At 45.2% G+C, this 26,082-nt stretch overlaps 1 protein-coding gene across 5 annotated transcripts in view; it reads left to right on the top strand.

Moving 5' to 3' along the window:
• The window catches only part of AUTS2 (activator of transcription and developmental regulator AUTS2), a 968,890-nt gene that overhangs the window by 181,396 nt on the left and 761,412 nt on the right, over window positions 1–26,082 (top strand). The window lies entirely within an intron of this gene.

Below are 26,082 nucleotides of genomic sequence, written 5' to 3'. Positions count from 1 at the left end.
TTTTATCTGTAAACCTGCCACTTTGTCGACAGGCACAGGGCAAGCTCCCTGCCAATGACTTCAACCTCTGTCTCCAAGGGTCTTCCTGCCCTCAGTATGAGAGGTAATTCGCATTCTATGCCCATCTCTCCCCCTTCTCCTGAGCTGCCAATTATACAGCCTTGTGTCAGGTTAGCTCTGGGGGTAAATATAGAGGGACCACAATTAACCAAGACTGCGGTTGGAAACACTGCAGGTGCTGACACTCAAAACTGCTGATGAAATGTACCAAGTGAGAAAGGACAAAACAACTCGATACAATTAAAATCCTTCCCTCCTCAAGCCACTGAAATCTTCAGGCAGAAACTTGAGCCTTTCTTGAGGTTTGAGGAAGTTGAGGGAATTTATTAATTTTTTTTATTTCTGTGCCTCTGCACTTGAGGTTTCTAGCTGGGAAACTGAAGTGTCAAAATCCTCTGAGGAACAGCTCCTGCAGTACTTCTGGCACAAAGCACACCTGGAGATAGCAGAACTCTCATGGGAGATTCTCTTCTCATAAGTCTTTCAGCCCAGTTTTGTAGATTCTGAATTCACAGTGGCAGAAACTTGGTGCTCCCCGGTCCGTTTTCAAGTACTGCTCATGCACTAGATAAATGCTCCATCTTTGCTGGGGAATAATAGCTTTTCACTTAAATGGGGCCTTACTTTGGAGGCTTTCAAAGTGCTTTAGAGACTGTTAAGCCTCTCAACCCACTTTGCTGATGAGGAAGCTGAGAGAGAGATCCCAGGTAGGTGGAGATTTTTTGAAAGTTCTTAAATTACTTAGGAGCACAAGTCCCATTGAGTTTTTCTAAATGGGATTTGTGACCCGAAATAACTTTTGAGACGTTCCGTCCTATGTTTTTCGAGCAGTTGGTCTGGCACAATAAATGGGTGCTGAGCCGGGAAGAGCTCTGTAGTCCTTGCTTTCCAATCTCTTGATCTAACCTCTGAACTGCAGTGTTCTCCGGGTTTTGTTGGTTGGATCTCTGCAGTGGCTGCAGACTCCCAGCAAAAAAAATAAAACTGACTTAACGTCGTGGCCTCTCTGTTTACTAGTCAACTTCCATGCTAGCAACATAGACTGCAGAGCTTCTAAGTACTCAGCCCTTTTTTTTTATTGATCTGTTTATAATCAACCCCATCAAGAGGGAGCAATGAGCCACAGCCATATGTTCTTCGAGTGCAGTCCCTAGGGTGACCAGACAGCAAGTGTGAAAAATCGGGATGAGGTGGGGGGGTAATAGGTGCCTATATTAAAAAAAAAAAAAAAAAAAAAAAAAAAAAGTCCCAAAAATCAGGACTGTCCCTATAAAATCAGGACTTCTGGTCACCATAGCTGTCCCTATCTGTATTCCACATGTGACTATGTGTATGCTCAGAGACTTGAAAGTCAGAAGGGACCATCGTGATTATCTAGTCTGACCTCCTGCACTTTGCAGGCCACAGAACCTCACCCACTCCTAACCTCTGGCTGAGTTACTGAAGTCTTCAAATCCTGGTTTTAAAGATTGAAGTTACAGAGAATTCACCATTTACACTAGTTCTAACCTGCAAGTAACCCATGCCCCATGCTGCAGAGGAAGGTGAAAAAAACCCCAGGGTCTCCGCCAGTCTGACCTGAGCAGTAGCGTAGCTAGGGGGGTTCAGGGGAAGCAGCTGCTTCCCTCAGTACATTTTTCAAAAGCGGCGCGGGCCGGGCCGCTGCTGAGGTCCTGCAGGCAAGTGGGGGTGCAGCACGGCCAGACTCTGGAGGAGCCATTGGAGGGGGGGGGGGGCGGTGGCGGGTACAGCCAGAGGAGCAAAGGGGCCGGCTCCTCGGCCATCACGCCCCACGCTCAGCGCTGCCCCAACATCACTAGCGCGACTGCCTCCTGCAGCGGCTCAGGGCTCAGCGGCCAAGTGCTCCGCAGTTGGCGGGCAGATCCCCTCTCCCCGGCAGCTTCCGGGCCAAGGGAAGCAGGAAGCTGCCGGGGAGAGAGGATCTGCCCGCCAGCTGTGGAGTGCTCGGCCGCCACAGGTGGCGGCTGCGCTGCGCGATGGCCGAGGAGCCCGGCCGCTTTGCTCCTCCGCCGCCCCCCGCCAATGGCTCCTCCGGAGTCCAGCTGTGCTGCCCGCCCCCTTGCCTGCAGGAGCCCAGCGGTGGCCTGGCAGGCTCCGCTTTTGAAAAAATGCTGGGCTGCCTGGGCCGAGGGAACCAGGAAGCTGCCGGGGAGAGAGGATCTGCCCACCAGCTGCTGCCTGCTCCACTGCTCCGCTCCACCCAACCCCCGGGAGAAGTGAGCAGCACCCACCCACCACCCCTTCCCCTGCGCCTGGCCCCCCCACCAAGCCCCTCCGAAGGGGGGCACAGCATGGCTGCAGCGTGGCTGGAGGAGCCGGGGAAAGGGGGGGGTGGGGCGGCTGGAGGAGGAGCCAAGGGGGGGGGCGCCTTTTTTATGTTTGCTTCCCCTGCACTGAGAAGCTGGCTACACCACTGGACCTGAGGTCCTTATCTGTATTCCATATGTGCATATGCTCAGTTGCTCCTCTCATGCTCTGCACTGAGGATATAAGGGGCGGTCTGGACCATTCCATCTCCAGTTCCTTCTTACCACTATATGGCCTGAGTCAGAATCCTCTGTGTCCGCAGCTATCTTTGCCTAATCTTCAAACCTGTAAATATCGTCGTATGTAGTCTCATGTTCTTACGAGCCACAGCCATATTTCGCTGCCTGTATTGAGAAGAAATGCCCTTTGAGCAGGAGTTCTCAAACTGGGGGTCGGACCCCTAAGGGGGTTGCAAGGTTATTACATGAGAGGGTCGCGAGTTGTCCGCCTCCACCCCAAACCCCGCTTTGTCTCCAGCATTTATAATGGTGTTAAATATATAAAAAAGTGTTTTTAATTTATAAGGGGGGCCACACTCAGAGACTTGCCATGTGAAAGGGGTCACCACTAAAGAAGTTTGAGAGCCACTGCCGTTGAGGAAGTCTGACTGTGCTGCCAGTATGTTTCTTGTCCATGTAGTGAAGAGAAAAACATGCTCTTAATTCTGAGGCAACATCAAAGGAGCAGTCTTGTGTGTAATGTCTCTCCTCCAGTCTGTAGTCTAGAAGTATGAGATTCACTTTGTCATAATATGGTAAATCATCTGAGAGGCACTCAGAAATAAACAGCTTACATTTTCTTATGTGTCTAAATACCCTTCCCAGCACTCTTTTACCTGGATGGGGGGGGGGACCCTCAAACTAAAATGAATGGCTTCTTCCTAAGGCAGCATTCCCTGGGAGCTTTGCCTCAGCAGGGAATGCTGAACAGGAAACTGGGTTGGGTGTTTTGGTTTTTTTTTCCAGCTCTCATTTAAAATCCAAGCATGTGTGGAGAGCGAGAGTAGTACAAAAGCTGATAAAGCTGTCAGTCTTCATCTACAGGAGCAGAGGCACAGGGCTGAGTTAACAGTGGTATTGCCAGTCAAGACGGAGGTGAGATGGACCTGCGGGTGAGGCACTGGATTGTGGCTAAGGAGAGCTGGGCTCCGAGCAAGGAATGGAGTCTTCAAGTTCTAGGCTAGTGCCCTAAATCACTAAACCATCCTGCCTCTCATACTTTGTTGGTCTTGCCTGTTTACTTTGTAAATGCGTTTCAAATTGGATGCAGCTTGCCACTTCCATCTTTCCCATTCACGCATTTTCATCTGGCCCTGACCACTTGAATACGTCTAACTTGCCTAAATATTCTTTAACCTGCTCTCTCTCTATTTTGGCTTGCATTCCTTACCCCCTTGTTAATATTAATTCTGCAGAGTATCTGGTCACCATTAACTTTTTTTAGCGAAGACAAGCAATATAGACATTAAACATCTCTGCCTTCTTGATGTCCGTTACTAGCTCTCCTTTCCCGCTAAGTAGAGGGCCTATGCTTTGCTTTGTCTTTTTTCTGGCTCCGAATATATTTAAATATATGTATATATTTATTGTGGGTTTTTTTTTAACGTTCCTTGCTAGGTATAACTCATTTTGTGCCATAGCCTTTCTGATTTTGTTCCTACATGCTTGTACTGTCCTTTTGTGCTCCCCCTTATTAATTTCTCGGATTCCACTTTTTATAGGGTTCCTTTTTGATTTTCAGGTCATTAAAAAGCGCCTGTTGAAGCTATATTGGGCTCTGCCTATATTTCCTTTGAACTGGAATAGTTTGCAGTTTGCTTTAATATTGTCTCCTTGAGAGCTGCCCAAACTCCTTTTATCCCTTACATTTTCTTCCCCCGGGACCTTACCTACCAGTTCTGAGTTTGTTAAAGGCTGCTCTTTTAAAGTCCACTGTCCTTATTCTGCAGCTCTCAGTCCTTCCTTTCCTTAGAATCATGAGATCATTTCACAATCACTTTGACCCAAATTGCCTTCCAGTTTCCTATTAGCAATCATTTCCTCCCTCCTGGTCAGAATCAAGATAAAAATGGCTGTCCCCTTGGTTACTACTTTCACTTTCTGAAACAAAAAGTTGTCCCCAATTCATTCCAAGAACTTAATGGACATTTTGTGATTTGCCATAGTGCACTCTTCGAATAGATGCCTGGGTAATTAAAGTCCCCTCTTACTACCAGGCCTTGTGTTTGGGTACTTGTTTGTTCTAGAAATACCTCATCTACCTCCCCTTATTGATTTGGTGATATATAGCAGATCCTTACTATGATATCACTCCCCTTCCCCCCCTCCCCCTTTTATCTTTACCTGGAAATTTTCAGCTGGTGTTCCTCCTGGACCTCAGAACAAGTGTATATATTCTTGATGTATAATGCACCACCTCTTCCCTTTTTACCTTTACTGAGCAAGCTGTGCCTTTCTGTAACAATATTCCAGTCCTTAGACTTATCTCACCAAGCCTCTGGTGTCACCAATTAGGTCATAAGTTAATTTATGTACTAATACTTCCAGTTTTTCCTTTTTCTTCCCCATACTCCTTGCATTTGTGTAAAGATGTCTAAGAAATTCATTCGTTTCTTCTATGACCCTATTGTAATTTTCCACGCCCCTTCTCCCCTATGCTAACATTTGACCCTCTGTTAAGGTTGCCTACCTGTGGGCTCCTGTCACCTGCCCTTTTGAACCTACTTTAAAGCTGCCCTCACAAGGTTGGTGAGTTAGGACATGAAGATGCTCTTCTCCTTCTTGGTCAGGTGGATCCCATCTCTTCCCAGCAGATGTTCTTCCTGGAACAGCATCCCATGATTGAAGAAGCCGAAGCCCTCCCATCAACACCTTCTGCACAGCTCTGCATTAGACATCTCCAGGATGCGTCTGTCCCTGCCTGAGCCCTTACGCTCAACTGGGAGGATGGACGAGAATGCAACCTGCGCCCCTGACCTCTTCACCCTTGCTCTCAGAGCCCTGTTGTCACTGTCAGACCTGGCAGTATCCTTAGGGCCCATGGGAATGAGGGGCATGGGTTATGATCAGCGGGACGGGGATGAGTCTCTGCATTCTTTTTATGTCTCAGACGCAGGCTCCAGACAGGCAGCACAGCCCTCAGGCTATCCGCTTATTCCTCAGGGTCTTAAACTATACCAAGATAAGCACCTTTACAATGATATAACATAATTCACCTATGGGTTACCACGCTGTTTTATTTATATTTATATATACACACACACACACACACACACACACACTCTCTCTCTCTCACACTAACTGGCTTCGTTATTACAGTACAAAAACTGAGTGGTGACCCTTAAGTAGCAAAGAAAGGTGTATGCCAGGAACTAAGCACATTCAATTTCCATTATGCCCAGCAAGCACTAGTAGTAGTAATAATGTCTAGCTCTCTTCATCAGTAGATCTCCAAGTGCTCAAAGGTCAGTCGTTGCTCATGGTCTTTTATAATTGGAACCTTTAGTTTGCTTCATAACGGCCGTCTCTTACGTCACACCATAGGGAAGTTCAAGGCACCGCTTTTACATTGAAGCATGTGCTACCCAAATGACTCCAAACCTTTGGAATAAAAGGGTTTTCAATGCTTTTCTCCCCTGGCTGAGGTTATTTATTAGCCCTGACTGTGTTTTATTATTGCAGAAAGAATGCGTGAATGGGAAAGATTGGAGTGGCAAGCTGCATCGAATTTGAAAAGCTACAGTGAAAGTCTCTTGATCAGGGGTCTCTGCTCTGCTAGCCAATTTAGGATTTTTCATGCTTTCTTTAGATCTTTTTAAACAGTGTTCCCTTTAGAGTAGTACAGGAGTTAGATTAACCATCATAGGACATTCTCCCAATTAGAGGTTATTGGGGGGAGGGTGGGGGAAGAACTCCAGTAAACCAGTGTTTGTAAGTGTAGGGTATTATTACTACTTTGGACATTCAGGGTACAGCAGGAGGAAGTGCAATGGGGAAAGAGTCAGGCTGCTAAAAACGTCACTTTAATTGGACTGCCAGACACAAGAGGATTTTAACGTTCCAGGGGTTAGACTTTGCTTATTGTGTGCTAGGCCTCGCTTCATATATATGTGATTTTTTTTTTTTTCCAGAGCACACTGAAGAAGCACTGCTGAGTCTGATTCCTGCACTGTCTGCAACCCTGTGGGGCTGTTAGACATGCAAAGCTTAGTGAAAACACTTGAGCGGAGGCTCTTGAATGCAGAAAAGTGGTCTCAAGCAGTTTAACTGCTACATTAGAGTGTGTGGCTTATTATGGCACACTTCCCTCCCCCCGCGCCCCCCCCCCCCCCCCCGCTGTATTTCTGCTGGTATGTCTCTTGACACTTTGTGTATTTTGTTTCCATGTAAATGTATAGTTTAGAAAGCCCTCTGCAGTGCAAGGCGTTCTGAGCTGGAAATTGGGACCTGAATATGTTCCCATTGCTGCACGGCAGTGGCTGCCTGTGAAAGAAACTTTTTTTTTTTTTCTTTTAACTAGCTTTTTCTAAAAAGTATTCAATAGCATCACAGTTTCTTTTACAGCAGTGATTCTCGACCATTGCCACCCCATGATACCACGTTACAAGAGAGATGTTTTGGGATCCCCTCTCCCCATTGATTTCGGGAACCCCTCTCCCAACTAGCCAAAAAGAGAGGGTGGTCGTGAACTCCTGAAACCTACAGGTTTGTGATCTCTTTTTTGGGACTAACTGGTTTATAAGATTAGTGTGACTTCCAGCTAATGTCCTTCAGTCCTGCAGCATCTCTGTGGGTCATCCTAGACATCCTTTGTGCAGACAGTGCTTGAACTGTCTAATAGCTTGAAGTATTTTAAAAAAAAAAATAATGTAAGGACATAATTCATTAATAATCATAGAATAGTTATGATGCTAAGGAGGACGGTAATTGATACATAGTATCTGACATTTGTAGGACACATTTCATCCCAGAGTGATGTACAAAGACAATACAGGTTGGGATTTTCAGAAGAGCCTTAGGGAAACAATCGCTCAGCCCCTGCTGAATTTCAGTGGTATTTTCCCTGTCTCCTTCCTTAGAAAATCCCAGCTACGGATGTGATTATCCAAATGCAGTACTGGTGTTCAGAGAATCTGCCATGAAAATTAGTCTAGCCAAACCAAGCAGAAACATGTTGGGAGGACCACGCTCATGTGTAATTTGAATATAATTAAGGCTAAGATTTTGTCACGGATATTTTTAGTAAAAGTCACGGACAGGTCACGGGCAATTTAGAAAAATTCACGGAAGCCGTGACCTGTCCCTGACTTCACTGAAAATATCTGACACAATGGGGATCTGCGGGTTCCCACACACTGTCTGTGTGCAGGGGGCAGCTGCGCAGTGGTTATGAGCTCCGGAGGTCCCCTCTACGGGTTGGGTGTCATAGCTCCAGGGTCCCCTGCTGCCCATGGCTGGGAGCGGTGGGAGTACCAGCCACCTGCAGCAGCTGGGGACTTTGGGGTACCCCTGCCGGGTGCAGCTCTGGGGGTGCCCCTGCCGCCCAGGACAGCCGGGAGCGGTGGGGGTGCCCCTGCCGCCCAGAACAGCCAGGAGCGGTGGGGTCCTTCAGAGGTGGCAGGGGTACCCTGCAGCTCCCGACTGCCACAGGCTGAAGTCACGGATTCTGTGACTTGCGTGACCTCTGCAACTATATCATAGCCTTAAATATGATTGTGTAAATGCATGCATGTTTTTATAGTACTGTGATGGCCAAGTTTGGTCCCAGGATATGAGACACAAGGTGGGTGAAGTAACACCTTCTGTTGGACCAACTTCTGTTGGTGAAAGAGACAAGGGCTGCACAGAGCTCGGGAGAACTCCACAGAGGGACCTGAAGAAGAGCTCTGTGTCGTTTAAAAGCTTATTTCTTCTACCAACAGAAGTTGGGTCAGTAAAATATATTACCTCACCCATCTTGTGTCTCTGCATCCTTTATGTGCAGTAATGTTGCTAACTTTTTCATTTTATTAATGAGTTCAAATGATAAAATATGCACTCGCATTTAATGAAAACTATTTAACTTCTAATGCAGGAAAATGAATGATGCCCTGCATATTATATCAGTGGATTGAGAGTCAACACTCATGACCCATTTCATCCCTCTTGCCTCAGTTAATCCATCTGTAAAATGGGTGTAACTAGAACTCCTAGGCTCTTGGGGTTTATTTAATTGAAAAGAGCTATGAGAGAGACAGATCCTTTCATCGATGTGGCAAAGTATGAGAGAGAGAGTGTGCTTCTGCCATGTGGTGGAGGGAAGATACTTTTTTAGCATTGCCTTACAACACTGCACAAATGTTTGGGTCAAGTAATGCAGAATACTGTATCTGACTGAGAACCAAACTCCGATTGCTTAGGGTAAGTCTATATGGCAATTGAACACCCACTTCTGGCCTGGGTCAACTGTTTCAGGCTCGCGGGGCTAAAATTGCTGTGTAGATGTTTAGCTCTGGGATCCTCTCCCCCTCACAGGGTCCCAGAGCTTGAGCTGCAGCCTGAACCTGAAAGTGTACAGAGCAATTTTACAGCCCAAGCCCCACAAGCCTGAGTCAGCTGACCCCAGTGAGCCATGGGTGTTTAATTGTTCTGTAGACTTGCCCTTGGGATCACATTTGGCTCCTATTTCCACTCCCTTGAACTCCCTCCCCCAATTTGTCTGTCTCATGTTGTGTCCTGTCTGACATGCTGGATTAATTGTCTGTCTGTCTACTGTGCTTAGTACTGTTGTAAGAGAAATAATAGGCCAAAGAGTCAGTTTTGCACACAGAAGTCTAGCAGTGAGATTCTCTTTCCTTTATCCACTATTGTATTTATCTTCTACCTATTTCCCACTAGATGCATTCTTGCGATCTTCCCTATTACTGCTTTTAAATATTTTTCATAGAAGAGGAGAGCAATCATATTTAATAATGCAATTACAATCAGGGGAGTATGTTTATTCTGTAAGATTTCAACTGCTGTAAGAACCCTAGGGCATTCTTGGAAATGAGATGCAAATCTCAAGGATTACCTCCTCCTAAAGACACCAGAAACAAACAAACAAAAAATTGTTCTGAACAACTGAAGTGTCTAGCCTGTTATTGCCACCAGATGTTTTCAAGAGGTTAGATTCTAATAGTCAAAGGACCCCTCCAACCTATGAATTATAACTTTGTTGCAACAAGGTGCTGAAGAGTGTGTGTGTGTGTGTGTGTGTGTGTGTGTGTGTGTGTGTGTGTGTGTGTGTGGAAAAAGGCAGAAAAAATACTACCACAAACAAATGATCTGAGGTCTCTGATTACTACAGCTGAAACTTGCACAGGTAATAGTTGAAAGAAACAAAACCCGTGTCTCATTTTTCTCCATAATCCAAAGGTGCTCCGTTTGGCCTGTGGTGCTTGCTAAATGAAGACACATTTCAGTGATGCTTTGTGACTAAATTAATTTCCAGAGTCTTAACTCATTTACTATCTTAGCTGAAGGGCCATGAAAAGTATTATTAATTGTATTAAGTTTTCTAAGGATATTTCATTCATGTAGTAATAGCAGCAACAGGGCATGCACGCTGCTGTGTCCCGAATAGAGGGGTCTGTGTTGCTTAGCGTGTCCTGCATAACTCAGTGTACATTATTTTTACATATTTGCTGGTTATCAAGAAGCATTAAACCAAGACCGGTTTTGGTTTGACACTGGCCTTGCATCCTTCTAATATCTAAGGTTGGGAAAACCATGTCAGGAGCTAATGAGAACTAAAGCTGTCCAAAGTGTTAGCGTGATCTAGAGTTTCATAACTATGCTTTCTGGATTTCAGGTTCCATTGCAGATTTATAACTCAGCCCAGGTTTGCAGAGAAACACATGAACCTAGGCCCAGCTTCACGTGACCCCCAGTGCAATATATCCTTTTGAATCAAACTGACAAGAAGTTTTGGATCTACATATGTTAGAACGTCAGGGTTCAAACCCATATGGTAGAAAGTAATGGGTCACTTAATATTAGACCTTCACCGACAGAAACTACTGAGTAAATCAGAAGTGAAACCAAAAGTTTGTTGAAAATGTAGGTATCTTCCCTCCCTCCCCTTTATTTCACCTACTGTATTTAACTGTAATAAATTGGTTGCCATTTTGGACTTCATGGTTGTCACTGTATTACTACTTAGAATTCCACAACAACAGTGGGCATAGAACTTGGGTCCGTTACATTTGAGCTCTTTGTTGTTTGCATCATAGAGCCTATGACACGTAGATGGACTGTTTTGGTCTCCGCCATTGCAGGTCAGTGGCGATACATACACACTACCTCACTCATTTCAGTGCAATGTTTGTCCCTAACTGTTGCCACCTTCAAAGTGAGTTCAGTGGAACAAACCTATGGAACTATGCTTTCAACACCATTCAATGTCACGAAGGGCTGATGTCCTGCTGGCTCTGAAAAAGACATGAGGACTTTTTAATGTCCTGCAGAGCCCAGTTCTTCAACTGAGGTTAACAAGACAACCAACTCCTGTTCATGTCAGTGGGATCAGGATCAAGTCCATAGGCTATCCACAAAATGTAGATGGGCTGGCAACTCAAAGCTTACAACCAGGAGAGAAACTTCCGCTTAATGAAGGTGCAGTGCTTATCTGTAAAGTACTTTTTTTGTTGGAAAACAAATAATGAGGGACTAGAGGAGGCAAATGTGTTAAATGAGATAGTGACTTTGAATTCAATGGCCTGGTGTCAGGACCGACTCCAGCTTTTTTGCCGCCCCAAGCGGTGAAGGGAAAAAAAAGAAACCTGATTGAGCTGCCGCCAAAATGCCGCTGAAGAGGAAGAGAGAGTGAAGGACCCGCCTCTGGATTGCCGTCAAAGACTAAAGGGAAGCGCTTGAGCTGCTGCCGAAGACCTGGATGTGCCGCCCCAATAATGGACGGAGTGCCGCCCCTTACTATTGGTCGCCCCAGGCACCTGCTTCCTTCACTGGTGCTTGGAACCGGCCCTGTCTGGTGTGTAAGATGGGTGTATTAAATGAGAAGTGGGCCTCAAAAGTTTTGGAATCTGGCTATTTTGGGGTAGACTCATAAGAACAGATTTCCTTGTGGTATTCTGTCCCTTAAGCTTTTAGGCTGAAGTTTTCAAACAGAGTCTAGGTGAATTAGGCACCCATTTCCCTTAGACACTTCTGAAAACCCCAGTGTGAATCCTAACTGGAACTGTGAAATGCAGAGGTATGTACCTGAACTATTAATCTGGTCTATTTGGGTGTTCTTAATGTGTCCATTATTGTGGTATCGGAGCACCTATAGTACACGTATGTTAAGCCATGTTCATTTATTTGTGTTTAGTTCAACATCTCCAAACGACACACACGTCTTCACTTGGTAGGAGTAGCTGGTGAAGATGTAGGATGAGTCTTACTTTATTTAAGCCAACTTCCTGTCAGAAGCTATGTTTTGCTTGTTTGGTTCACCACATGGCTTTCATTAGTCAGGAAGGCGAGGAGAGGCTCTCATTTACTCCTGGCATTTTTGTTCACTTTCATTTGTTTCATCACAAGTTGTCTGGAGAAAGCAGCTTGCCGTTTACTGATCAGGCACAGATTTGTGTCAAAATCAGTCTCTTCATTCCTCTGGGGAGCTGGGATTTCAGCAGAGCAAGCACTTAATGTTGTATAGACACGTGATTGCCTTGTCATCCACCTGGTGATCAGTAGGTGTTCAGCTTTACTTTCCTCTGCAACCCACTGTCTCCTTGGGTTACTGAGGTGTTAGCTACCAGCATAGCAGGTAGATGAAAAATAGCACAGAAAGCCACCTATGATGCTCTGTCACTCTAGTAACATGATCGCTCTGCGGCATTCTTATGGAGTCAGTTGCTTTCTGGATTTTTCCACTAGAAGGAAATAGTCTAGACTGCTGAATTAAACGCGCTAGTGACCAAAAGCTAACATCATCTGGGGTGATCATTTCGATCACAATAGTGCCTGAAAGGCCCAACTGGGATTGGGGACCTATTGAATTAGACAATGTACAAACACACATCAAGAGACAGTCCCTGCCTTGAAGAGCTGACAGTCTTAATAGACAGTGTATGGAACAGAAGCAGATGGGGGAAGTGGCTTGACTGCCGTTGCATAGAAGATGAATGATGGAGCCAGGAATTGAACCCCGGTCTCCTGAGTCCCAGTCCAGTGCCTAGTCGACTGGAGCACGCTGCCTCTCCACTGATTTTTTCTGATTGCCAAGCTGAAATGAGTTGTTTTACCTCAGTCCAGTTACCACCAGGCAGGTGTCCAGAAGCCACCATCTAAACCCAAACTAACTCGCCTGGTTATTGGCAGTTTTGCCATTGAAAGGATTAGCGATCAAGCCTGAGAATCATTGACAAAATGTGTTGGGAGGGAGGAAACAGGCTCTTCCCACTCACTGCCTGCGTGATCCCTTTTGGGGCAGATCAATAGGGAATGAAATTGCCGAGGGGTGCTGCCAGTTTGGCCCTTTTTACCAGTACTACAGACCAATCCAGATGATGCCGCTGAAGTGTTTTTCCTTGGCAAAGTTTCTATTTCTTAAGGGGAAGGAGGGATGGAAATGGCTTATAGATTGATTTTTCTTTTCCTTTTCATGAAGCATTAAATTAATCATCTGCTTTGGGGGGTGGGGGGGAGAGAAACTGATCATCCAGCATTTCACTTCTTCATCCTCTGCCTGAATGGAGCTGGTGAGTTTACCGTATGTAACTGTGTAGGGGACAACTTGACTATACCCTCTTAGCAAGGCAAAGTCCCATTTAAAAACAACACCACCACTGACCAAATAGAAGATAAATGGGTTGATGAACAGATGTGGTAGCAAGAGCTGCTAGGGGGTGAGTGCTCGTGAAGAAGGGTGGTTCAGGGGCTAAAGCATTAGTCCTGGGACACAAGAGACTATTCCCTGCCCCATCGCAGACTTCCTGTGTGACGCTGGGCAAGACATTGAGGCTCAGATTTTGAAAAGTATTTAGGTATGGCTCCACTCAGCTTTGCAGTGCCTAAGTGACTTAGGAATCTAAGTGGGGTAGATGTTGCAATGCTGAGTGGAGCAATGCTAAATACCTTTAAAAATCTGGGCCTTTCCATGCTTCACTTTCCCATCTGTAAAGATAAGATTCTCAGGAACTCCGATAATATGAAAATGGGGGCTGTGTCAGTATGGAAAATGGAGAAAGAGCTGGATTTAGATAGCAGAACGCTTAAAATAACCACAGATGTGGTACTTAGAGGTGCTTGATGGTCTAAAACCCAGCTCTCGTGCCACTTATTCTAGTATATTCCTATGGCTGTGTATGTAGGTACATATAGATATAAACTGATTCCCTTTTTCCAGTGAAAAATTAACCCTAATGAATAAGGCCCACACATACCTATGCAGATTTCCCATTATACAAGCAGCTTATGGAGCAGAGGGCTATTTAAGCATTTGCCAATTTAGGGAACAATTCTGTGTTCAATTACATTTGCACATCTCCAGTTTTTAATACTGTATTTGGAAGTTGCCTCCATGTGGCTAAGGGCAGAATTTGGCCCTCTGACAAATCAGTTCATTTTAGGCTTCCAGGTGGAGTCCAGGCTTCTGTGGGAAGGAAAAAAGCCTGCTAAATATTAATGTTAAATACAACAATATATAAGTACAACAGCGTCGGATTGCCTAGACGTGGTGCTCCATGCGACATGGAGATAGGATATGTGGCAGAGTGCAGATCACTCATTGGGCCATGCTGCTCATAGGCTGTCACGAGCTACTCGTCCAACCACTCTGAGAACAAGGACAGAAAGGATGGAAAAGAGCTTACGTAAATATTTTTGACACAATGTTTAAACATGCAGAATAAGTCAATTCTGTCAATATCCCTGTAGAAATAATTTGGAGGCCGCGGCTTAGCCAAGAGCTTTCCTCACTGCATGGATCTGAGTTTAATCCACAGCCCAAACAGCAATCGGTGCATTAAAAAGGGGAGAAGACTCTGAGGCAGAGAACCGCAGGTGTTCATGCCATGCTAGGAGGGATGGAGCCAGGCTACATAGAATCTTAATAATTAACGTTAGCAAGCAAATGGACCCATCCGCTAAGCGGCTAGTGTCAGGCCAATCAAAGGAGCTGTGCTCCTGCTTATTCTGAGGCCTGGTCCACACTAACCCCCCACTTCGAACTAAGGTACGCAAATTAGCTGAATTCTAAGTACCTTAGTTCAAACTTACCGCGGGTCCAGACGCGGCAGGCAGGCTTCCCCGTCAATGCGGTGTACTCCTCTCGCCAAGCTGGAGTACCGGCGTCGACGGCGAGCACTTCCGGGATTGATTTATCGCGTCTAGACAAGATGCGATAAATCGATCCCAGAAGATCGATTGCTTACCGCCGGACCCGGAGGTAAGTGTAGACCTACCCTTAATGTCAGAAGGCAGCACATGCGCTGCTGAGTTTAGAATCATCAAATGGCTTTGATAAGAGGAGTCAGTGATGGAGTGCTGTTAATTTAGTTACTTTGTAGGGTGAATTGAGGAGTTTCAGCTTGAACTGGGTGGGGTTGCTGCGCCTGACTCCAACGTGCCTGATCCCCCATAAGACAAGATATCGTAACAAATCTGTGGCTGCCTAGCACTTCATGGCGGTTGCTAGCTATGCTGCCTTGGGAACTGCGTGGCAGCAGTGGGGAAGCATTCCAAATTCTCACGCTCCAAAAATGGAGGTTCCTCTTGTTTGAGCGCCATTCTCTTCCAGCAGTATGTATAGGGTCTATGATGCATGGCTGAGCTGCTCCGATTCTATCCAGTAGATGCATATACGTGAGGCTTCTAATTTACAATATAATGAACTTGGGGACTGATTTGTCGTCTGGCTTTGGCAGAGTCTGGTACTTCGAATTCATTAGTGTGGGAGAATTAGGAAAGAGAGAGAGAGAGAGAGAGAGAGAATCAGCTGGTAGATGCAGAGCTTAGTTTGGCCTAGGTGATCAAAAGAGTTTAAAGTTGTCTGTTTTCTTCCCTCCCCATTTTGTGTGTGTGTGTGTGTGTGTGTGTGTATTTGCATGCACAATGGAAGTTTTTCTGTTCATGCAAAGCTGCAGGCGGAGCAGCTGACTTTTAGCTAACTCTTCACCATTGACTTCCACAGGTAGATCCCAAGCTGGAATTGTAGCCTCCCAGCTTCTGTACCAGAGGAAGGTGCAGTACCATCTGTTTTTGGAATCCCAGAATTTTTTTTTTTTTAAAAGGCAGTCACTGCAAGAATGACCTGCCTCTGACAATGTGCTTATTGGGGTTACTGTAAAGGCAAGAGGGGCCATTGTTGACTGGGATTTATGGGATTGATCTGTTGCTGTGTGACTCATTATGCAGGGCAATTGTGGTTTTTTTTTTTTTCATCTTAATCTGATGAACAGAGCTGGTGCAAGGGCAGTTTAATTCTGTCTCATTGTCAGAGCTAGAGCATAATCTAGGGTGACCAGATGTCCCGATTTTATAGGGACAGTCCTGATTTTGGGGTCTTTTTCTTATATAGGTTCCTATTACCCCCCATTCCCCATCCCGATTTTTCACACTTGCTCTCTGGTCACCCTAGCATAATCCTAACTGTATAGGCAGACGTTAGTGATGGGTAAATTGTGTGGTGGTTGAAAGGGAACAGGCTGATTACGCATTGGCTGCGGAAAGTGCTGGGGGACATTAGGAATTTGGTCACTGCAGTTGTAGCTGAAGTTATGCCCAAGCCACAAAGTCTGGATGGAGATGTGAGTTTTTGCATAGGCTGGGAACGTTTACATGTTCAGTTTTGTTTCTGACCCATTTTTGCTGAAAATGTTGACCTGTAAACATCTGCTTGAGCTTTGCTCTGTAAAAATATTTCCCCTACTCAGGAGCAAGCTACTAACCCTTGTAATTCTTGTTCAAACTGCTCACAATTCTCAGACTTCTAGGATATAGTATGTCTAGCTGGAATCTGTCCCTGATGCTCTAACTCAGAATCATTCTTGCTTGACCACTGCCCAGAACCAGGAATAAATGAAATCCAGACACTTCTTTTGGACAGTGCTATATGTTCGGGGGGGAGGGAGGCGAGAGAAAAGACCAAGCACCCCACCTACAGCCGTTGAGTTTCCAATTCTCCTCCCTTCCCCCATATTATTCCCTCCTCTGGCTAGGTGATCCATTTAGGATAAAACATTTACCTGTGGATGCTCCCTTGAGCCTTCATGCAGAGTCAGAACCAGATCCCATATGTTCTGGAGGCTGCAATATTTTTTTTTCAGCATTTTTTCTTAGCCTCTCAGACTGACAACTAAGATCCTAATCCCAAAAGCTGCTCTGCCTGGTGGATACTTGTGCCTATACAGAACCCCACTGAAGTCCCACTGAGCCTGTGCATGTGGAGTAGCTTGCAGCGTAACTTGCAGGGCCAGGACCCAAGACTGGAAGCAGTAGTTTCTGAATGCTCTAAAGAAGTCATGCTTGCATTATTTTGGGAGGTAATCAGAATCGGGGAAACATCAGGAATGCCACAAGGATGACCTGTTTCTCATGAAATTTCCAGGCAGATTTTTGCCAACCCAATAGATTGGGATAGTTTCAATGAGGTGAGAATTAATCCCAACCAAGCGTGCAGTTCCTTTTGTGATTGGCTTGTCATTAGAGACTGGAGTTTGTTTCACATGGTTTTCCCCCTAGTTAACTTGTTTAGTGACGATAGGCCAGAGCTCCGGATCTCAAGCGCAAGTGAGCTCTCTGTCTGAGCACATTATAGGGAGGGAATTTCCTCTAGCTTCAGTGACAGCATGGGGTTATTGTCTGACCTTCTGTCTTTTTCAGTCTTCTAGGCATTTACAGTGAGCTCCACACTCAGGTGCTGTTTTGGGGGAGGGGGAAAAAAAATAAGAAAAAAAATTGAACAAGGCTTGGGCTAGAATATGTTTTGAAGGCACAGCCCTGTGCTGTGGAGCAAAAGCGGGGGTGGGGGTGGGAGGGAGGTGTACGCATGCACACGTGTGGACCAGGTTGCATTGTAACCTGGATGAATTGTGGCTGACTCAGCCAGAATTCCTCCTGGGGCTTCTGAGAACGCCTACACCGTGGTGGTAGCTCCATCCCCCTTGAAATGGGTGCCGCTTGTTTTCCCCAGCATATGCAGAGTCATTCCTGTTGGAGGGAGCTGTGGGTCTACTCCCCAACCACCTGGTAATTGGTCCATTACCCTTGTCCACGCACCTCTTTTCTTCACCAAAGTCTGGCCCACATTCTGCATCCGAGGGGCTGCATTCTGCTCTCTTTTCTAGCCGTGTGAATTGGGAGCAACTCCACTGGCGACAAACCGGAGTAAATGAGTGGAGAATCCAGCCACACATAAGTGGAAGGCTTGTCCTACACGCTCCCAGATTCCTTTCTCAAAATCTGCAGACACATTTGGGTAATATCCGCTTCCAATATTTAGCCTATTGACGGCTGCATAAAATAGCCTGAAGGCAAACAGCACATCTATAAATTAAGCCGCTGAAGTGTCGGTCAGGTTACCCAGAGGTTTTTTGACAGTGAGATTGACGGTGTTTAAGTGATAGTTCTGCTCTTGAAAAGCTTATTCTCCTAACACAAATCACAGCGCTGCCAGGATTTATTGAACTGCTTGATGGAGAGGTACCGTACAAGCTACTATTAGTCCATTTCCTGAGCTTTGCCATCAGGAGGCTTTACATAATTGTATTTGGAAGAAATGTCAGAGTGCCAGGATTGGGTGCAAAAGACCACAGGTTTCCCCCTTTCTTTTTTTTTCTGGACTTGATCATTTCAGAGAGATGGGAAACGTACCAAATTCAGGCACTTCAGTGGATTTGTTCACACAGACAAGGACGGTACCACCAGGCTCAGATTTGTCATGGGAATGCTCCTAGGATAGGAGGATACTGGGAGAGTACTGTTGCTCTGTAGAATGAAGGACTATGAAGGTTGTTCTCACAGAGTGAGCATAGGGCTGCAACCCCCCGGAAGCAATGCAGGGTGTCTCGGGCAAGAAGCCTATCCACCTGGTTGTCAGGAAGGCCAGGGTTGGAATTGCCTCATTACCGAGTCTGGACCCTAGAGAAAGCATCTTGTGCTGAGTGGTGGTCGATGAAACCTAAGGCAGCCTGTTGTGGTCCTGTTGAGCGTATTTTGCTTTTCGGTTGTTGCTGCTGTCTGAGATGAATTCCCTCTGCTCTAAAGTTAATGGTTGACCATGAATGCTTCCAACCGCCCCGTTGTACAAGTACTCCTTACTAGAAATTGGCCTTCTGGCTGGTGACACTGGCAGTGTTCTCAACAGCAGCCAATTGGTCAGTCCGCTCTTTGATTTGCCCTAGAGAGTGATGTTAATGGTGTTAGATAAACATGCGGGATGAGACTGGTGTGACCTTGGTGACTGTGGGAACAGAAAGAGCTTTGTCTTGATACTGTCCATCACAAACTTGGTGTCCTGTTGACCCATCCCTTTCACAGATATGGAGCAATGACTCTGTGAAGGATCTTGAACTGACAGACATGGTTTAGTTCCATTCCCCCCTCAGTTCTCAGCTGGGGCGTTCAACAAGCTGGAAAGCAAAGGCAGCAATGGATCCCTGAGGTCTGAAATAGGACTTTGGGACTGAGTTGTAGTGTCTTGCTTGGTGAGAGATGATATGCTGTGTGACAGACTCAGACCTGAAGGATATAAGAGAGTAGTAGAAGGCAGGTATATCAGCCTCAGAATGAGCAGGTCCCTGTTCCCTGGATAGCCAAACAAAGGCTACTCTGGGGCACTCAAGACACCTGACGCCAATTAACCAGTTAAGGCCGTTAGGCTAATGGAGACAGCTGGAACTAATCAAGGTCTCACTCGTACTGCTTAAAACTCTCCTTCCAGCTCTCTTGAGGGAGCCGGGATGAAAGGAGCTGGAGGAGAGGAAGCACTGCTGTATCCTGAGGTAAAGGGGAAGCTAGGAAAAGGGGACCATGGGGAAGTGGCCCAGGGAATCAAAGCAGCTTCAGTGAAGGGAAATCAGCTCACAGCTGTTACCATTAGGGTCCCTGGGCTGGAACCTGGAGTAGAGGGTGGGCCCGGGTTTCTTCCCGCACGTGCCCCTCCCCCCCATACTCTAGAGATCCCCTTGAGAGGGGGAAGCAGGCCTCGGTCCAGTCAGGAGGCCGACCTGTGCCTACTGAGCGCTATGAAGCAACAAAGACTGGGGGGTATTTCCCCTTCTCATCTCCCATACTGTCCTGTGATGAAAGTAACTCAGTAGGCTGTAACTCTTGCCGCTATACTGTGAAAAGGTGGTCACACTGGCCTTAGTGAGTTTTTGAGGCCACTGAATCTGCCCGGAAGCGCAGGACCCACCAGTACAGGCTTGGAACTTTGTCACAGCTGCTAACCTGGCGCTCCCAGCAGTGTGCTTTCCTTCACTATTTCAAGGGAAATCTAGACATGAAAACTGAGGACTCTGGGCACTGCATGCAGCAGAATCCAAATCTAGAGAAAGGAAGTGTCGGTGCTAAAAGGTGTCACTTACCAAATAAACTGCACCTCTGACCCCTTCCAATCTCTCCCAGCATACCTCCTCCAAGTCTCCGGTCTCGAGCTGCCACCTCTCTCTCGGGCTGGGTGAAATCACACCAGTGTCTCGCTCTCACACCAGGTAGTGGAGTTGCAGTCCCCTTTGTATCAACTGTAATCACCTCAGCAGGTCTGACTTATGTCCAGTCCCTGCAATTGTGTGTCCCTTGGACCGTGACAATCAGCAGCCAATAAGCCTCCTTAAATCAAAATACCATTTTTAGCACAAACATTTTCTCTGAAATGCTTATCTTCACATTAGTGAAGCAAACTGAATCTACATCTAGTTCTTCCCAAAGCTAACCATTCCCTGGATCTGATAAGGCCCGACTCCTCCACAGAGCCTGTCTGGGCCAGCCTAGTCCCCTACACAGCTGCTCCCAGGTGACCTTACCACTGTTACCACCACTCTGTGTAGTCCTGTGATCTGTAACTTCAGCTCTGACAAAATGAGGTTCATATGTCACTGGAGACAGAGACAAGATCCCCAAACTCTTCTACAAGGTTCAGTCCTAAAGGATGGTTCATGCTTTGGAGGATAGGATTAAAATTCAAGGTGATCTGGAGAAATGGTCTAAAGTAAATAGGATGAAATTCAATAAGGACAAATGCAAAGTACTCCACTTAGGAAGGAACAATCAGTTGTGCGCACACACACAATCAGAAATGCCTGCCTAGGAAGGAGTACTGTGGAAAGAGTCCAGAGAAGAGCAGTGAAGGTGATTGAAGGTCTAGAGGACATGACCTGAGAAGGAAGATTGAAGGGATTGGGTTTGTTTAGTCTGGAAAAGAGAGGACTGAGGGGGAACATAACCGTTTTCAAGTGTGTAGGGGGTTGTTACAAGGAGGAGGGAGAAAAATTGTTCTTAACTGCTGAGGATAGGACAAGAAGCAATGGGCTTAAATTGCAGAAGGGGAGATTTAGGTTGGACATTAGGAAAAACTTCCTGTCAGGGTGGTTAAGCACTGGAATAAATTGCCTGGGGAGGTTGTGGAATCTCCATCATTGAGGATATTTAAGAGCAGGTTGGACAAACGCCTGTCAGGGATGGTCTAGATAATACTTAGTCCAGCCATGAGTGCAGGGGACTGGACTGGATGACCTCTCGAGATCCCTTCCAGTCCTGTGATTCTATGATAAACCCTTCAGAAAGGTTAGCATTCTCGAGGAAATTCTCTGGGCCTCTTCCATAAGTATGAATAGTATTACTTTTTAAATATCTCTAAAAATACAGTCCTGGATCCTCAGAATTCTACGTGTTCAGCAGGAGAAGTGTCTCTTTTTTATAGGAACTCTGTGTTACTCAGTGCAGCTGACCCTGCAAGGGACTACACTCCTCTGCAATGCAACGTGGTCCAGGGAACAAATAGTAAGAAGTGCTGAGATCTTATAGCTCCAGTAGACGTCAGTGGGATCTGCAGGTGCTCTAAAAACGAGTTCCTAAGGTCGTGCCAGGGATACTGGCCTTACTTTACACTTTCAAACCCATCCCTAATAAGGCTTTTTGCCCAACAAGGCATTGTGTGGATGATCTTCTATAACATTCTCACTTTGGATCTATGGTTTGCTTTCATCCGCAGACTTCCAATTGAAAAGCAACCCTCCTCCCACCCGATTCCTTTTGGGGAAGTTCACTTTTGGTGATTTAGATCTGGTGACTCTTGTCCCCTCCCTTCCTTCCTTATATGTTTCTGATCCATCTCTCATCAGCTTCCCAACCCTGGATTGCCAGCCTGCTTTTTAAAACTTTTCTGTTCCAAAGAATACCTGGTAAGATTTCTATTCCATATTCCTCTTCCCATGGTTTTCTTCTTATCTCAGCAAGCACTGAACAATAATGAGGCAGTAAACACCTATTTTTATAAGCTTATTACAGGCTTCCCTGTCTATAATACGATTAGTCAGCACTGACTCATTTGTGTCATAAAGGCAAATTGGGCGGTGGGGAGAGGGCGGAATCAGGGGTTTGTTTGTTTAGATGTAGTAATTTGTTGCACATTCTCACTTATTTGTTACAGAAATCACAGTTACTGCTCATCAACTTAGCTTCCCTTTTGCTGGGAGGCTGCATGCTACGTTAGCAAAAACCCCACTTTTCACTGGTATTATCCAGCCTACTTTTGCGGAGGAAATAATGTTAAATGGAGCTTTTCATTTAATACAGACCTTTTTCTAGTTAACGCTGGAGATTTCAATGTGGCACAGAATGTAAACTCCGATCTACTCTCCATAGGATGTCCATGTAGTTTCCCTTTTCAGGTAGTTATACCAAAATGCAATGCCACTTCTCCCATGAAGTTGGAGAGCTAGCAAGACTGAGTTGGAATGGACGCTGGGAATGATTATTGCGTTCTTTGTAACAGAGAAAAAGACATGGATGGTTTAGGTAACTGTGATGGATTCCAGTGCTCTCAACTCCATTCAAATCTAGGCCCAGTCTCGAGTGACCACAAGTAATTAGCATTTGACTGCCAGTCAGTGAATGTAAAATGAATTGGTCATCCTAATCTGTGTGGAGGTGGACAGGTTGCCAAGTGAGACAGCAGCAACACCACAGTTGGCACCAATTGTACTAATTGGCTTTTAGTTACTGTGATGATGGGTACTATGGAAACCACTAAGGTAGATAAATATTTTTAGGTAATTGGCATCTTACTGGTAGACTCAGCAGAAAGAGCATGGAGACTCTACTGAGTCTCTTCCCTCGAAAGTGGTTTCTCCAGCTCAGGGCTGAGACGCATGGTGCGGGAGCTTGAATGCTGCTCTTTGTTCTGTGCGCTTGACTCTCCACTAGTGCAAAGAGGGTGTAGGATACTACTATTCTGAGGTGGCCGTGTGCTCCTCTCTGCCCAGGTATAAATGTCCACATGTGGTGCAAAGCAGTGGAGATGCAGGCACTGTTCCTTCTTTTTAGTAATTAAAATTAGCTTCTTACTCTCTCAAGCTGGTTTCAGTCATTGGCTTGAAATTCTCTTCAAAAAGGTAAGCGAACAGGAAAAACAAAAGCAAACCTCCCTTAAGTATTCCACCATGGCATAAAAAAATCAGACTGTTGCTGTAGTCAGGGGGGAGGGGGAGAGGCACAGTCACTCACTTGTAGTAAAATTCAGTCCATGTGTAGGGCCGGCCCAAGGCCTGAGTTTCATTTATGTCATCTTAAAGTCCTACTTATGTCCCCAAAGTAGGCTATTTTTGAGGATATACACGTGACTTAAATGGGATGCAGGACTTGTGGTGGTCCTCTAATATGGCTCTTTATTCCTCTGTAGCCCTGCTTAAAGTTCAGTCGCTATTCTCTTGTGTCTGTTTCTCTTCAGTCAAATATCTGAAGTAAAGCTACTAATATTTTCTTTAGACTCTGGGCTTATTAACGACAGTTGACTTTGTTCGTTAATGGTTTTTAAGGTACAATAGTTCCTTGTTTAAATATATGCCGAACTACAGTATTTACAGTAATGGGTCCTGGGTTGTAGTAGTAATGCAGTGTTTTGGGCTGTTGCTATAAGAAGAGTATGTACAAAGATCTGCAGATGGAACACTCCTGTCAATAGTGTGTGTGTTTCCCTTTGCAAAGAGGATTGTGTTCCACAGGAAACAAAACTTCAAATGAATGAACGTAGCCCGACTAGATATAGAGGATGCTATTGCAAATCAGTGCTAATGTTCTGCTCCATTTAAAATTTCCAGTTGCACTAATGCTAATTAGTGATGCTAGTAATATTACTTAGGCTTAGAATTGCCACTTGTATTGGGATAAATTTTCAGCGTTCATGTGATCATGCAGTAAAAAGCCCAGCCATTAGCAGCATATGAATCAACAAGTCTTTGTGGGAAGATGTGGAATTCAAGTACTTTGCTCCCTGGACACTGATCTCTGCTACTGAAATGGGATCTCAGTTCTTTGACCCTGAAAACAGTAGCAACAACAGGAGAAATAAATGCTGTAAACAGCTCTGTAATGAAACCTCTAAGACAGCCTGCCGGTATGTGCTGATCTTTTACCTTCACTTGCTGCTGTGACAAATTGGGGTTGAACTGTCCTTGCTTGTGTTTTAAACAAATCTATAAAACTGGAATTTTGGAAGAAGTCTAAGGGTGTTAGGCACTGAGTTGATATGCAAATTCAGTGGGAGCTGGGCAGTTCACTCTTGGATGCATTTCAAAAACCCAGCCAAAATATATTGTATCCCACTTCAGAGTGTGTGAGAGGATCTGTGCTGATAGAGTTGGGATACGATTAACCTGAATGATAGTGGCAATACGCTTGAAGGTCTGAATTGATACTTTTCCTGAGTGAAGGTAGAGAGGCACCAGCATCAGAATGAAAAGCAAAAGCTGGTAAGTAAAGTTTGCGGGCTTACTAATTTCTATTTTATGGCCCACCCAAGAAGGCTTTCAGCACAGGGCAGTTCCATCACGAGACATATTTCTCATCTGGCAGCTGCAGATCCTCCCAATGTCTTAGTCCGACCTGGTCTAGTTTTCTCAGCTGTCATGTAAGTTTCCATAGTTTAAACATTTAATTGAAAATTGTTTCCTGTCCCACCCCTCAGATCGCTTTGCAGTGTAATCCACCACAAAACTGCAATAGAAGCTGGTGTAACCGAAAGAGAGGCTGACGTAGCAGGACAGTAATTTGTTATGTACATAAAGCATTTACCCTACGTCTTGTGCAAGTATTTGAGTTCATTCTAACGCTACCACTAAAAGTGGATGTTGTCCTGTATCAGTGAAACATTTCTTTTGATGCAGAGGCAATTTAGTACAGTAGTACATACTTGGGACCCAGTTCTGCTCTCATTTAAAACAGTGGCAGCAGAAACAACCCCCTTAAACAGAGGTGCATTTGTAGTACAGCACTGTGTGATATGTTTTGCTATTTTCAGCTTCTTTACCGACATAAGGGAGGGAAACAAATAACATGGGTGAGAGGGAGATCATTCAGCGGATTGAATAATGATGAAGATAAAGATGGATAAACAGAGCAATTTGTGAGTTTTATTCCCCAGTCCACTTAATAACTGCAGCCATTATTAAGAAATGGAGATCTCACTTAATCTTCATACTGTCTCCTTATTTAAGAGCAGAACTATTTCAAATGGAATTAGCCTTCCTTTAGCTCTTGCTGGGAAAGACACTTATTTACCATCCTTGTTTACTTGGTTTTGAGCTAAGGAAATAGAATATATTTTTTCCCTTGAAGTCTTAAAGGAAAAAAGATCACTTTTCTGCTTTCAACTACAATAGCCTGAAAAGGTAGGAACTGGGGAGAAATCTATTACGGATTGAAGAAATCCTGTTCAGAAAACTGATAGGGAACATGACAGAGTGTGAAAGCGACCTCTCCCTCAGAAGAAGAAGAATATATATTTTATTCTCTTATTAATATTTCATTGGCAAGAAGGTCAAAATCTACATTTAAATGGAAATATTTAAAAAGCAGAAGCATAATATTTGACTATGTGGAGCCTTTATGGTTTGAGAAAACCAGGGGCTTGAACACATCGGTTCAAAATTTGCAGGGCGGGGAGGGAATTCCATGTGAAATCTATAAAGAAAAAGGAATCCGCCATTTGCCTCCATCGACACCTCTGATAAAGGGTTTATGTTCTTGATGCAGAGCTCCCTTTTAATTTAAAAATCCTTTTAAGTATGCCGTCTCAGCCAGAAAAGAGTCTTTAGATGAGAGAGACTGTCATTGCTTAGAATATTATCTTGGTAGATAGTGTTCCATGGCTTGTGCTGACTATCTACATTATTTCTTCAAGGGATGGTCGAGATTAGTTGTCGGTACGTGTGGTGTAGGCAGAGATGATGTACTGACTAGTGTTTCAAAGGAATTCTGCCTTCAAAGCACTAGTCACGGGGGAGCCTGGATCTGTTGCAGCTGCACTGCTTTCAGCAGGGATTGTGGTCTCACTGGAGCAGGAAGTAGAGTTCCTTTTAGGTGCAGGGCAGAATCTATGTGATGTAGTGATTAAAGGGGAAAAGCGGTGTATATTGTGCAGGCCTTCCTTACAGTTTCACGCATACTGGGCTCGTTTTTCACCTCAGGTGATGTGGGTACCCCTCAGTGGCTAAGGTCACAGCAGGCTGCC

This window comes from Malaclemys terrapin, chromosome 18 (assembly GCF_027887155.1).
Source record: "Malaclemys terrapin pileata isolate rMalTer1 chromosome 18, rMalTer1.hap1, whole genome shotgun sequence".
Classification (NCBI taxonomy): domain Eukaryota; kingdom Metazoa; phylum Chordata; order Testudines; family Emydidae; genus Malaclemys; species Malaclemys terrapin.
This window is presented reverse-complemented; position numbering and strand designations above follow the sequence as displayed.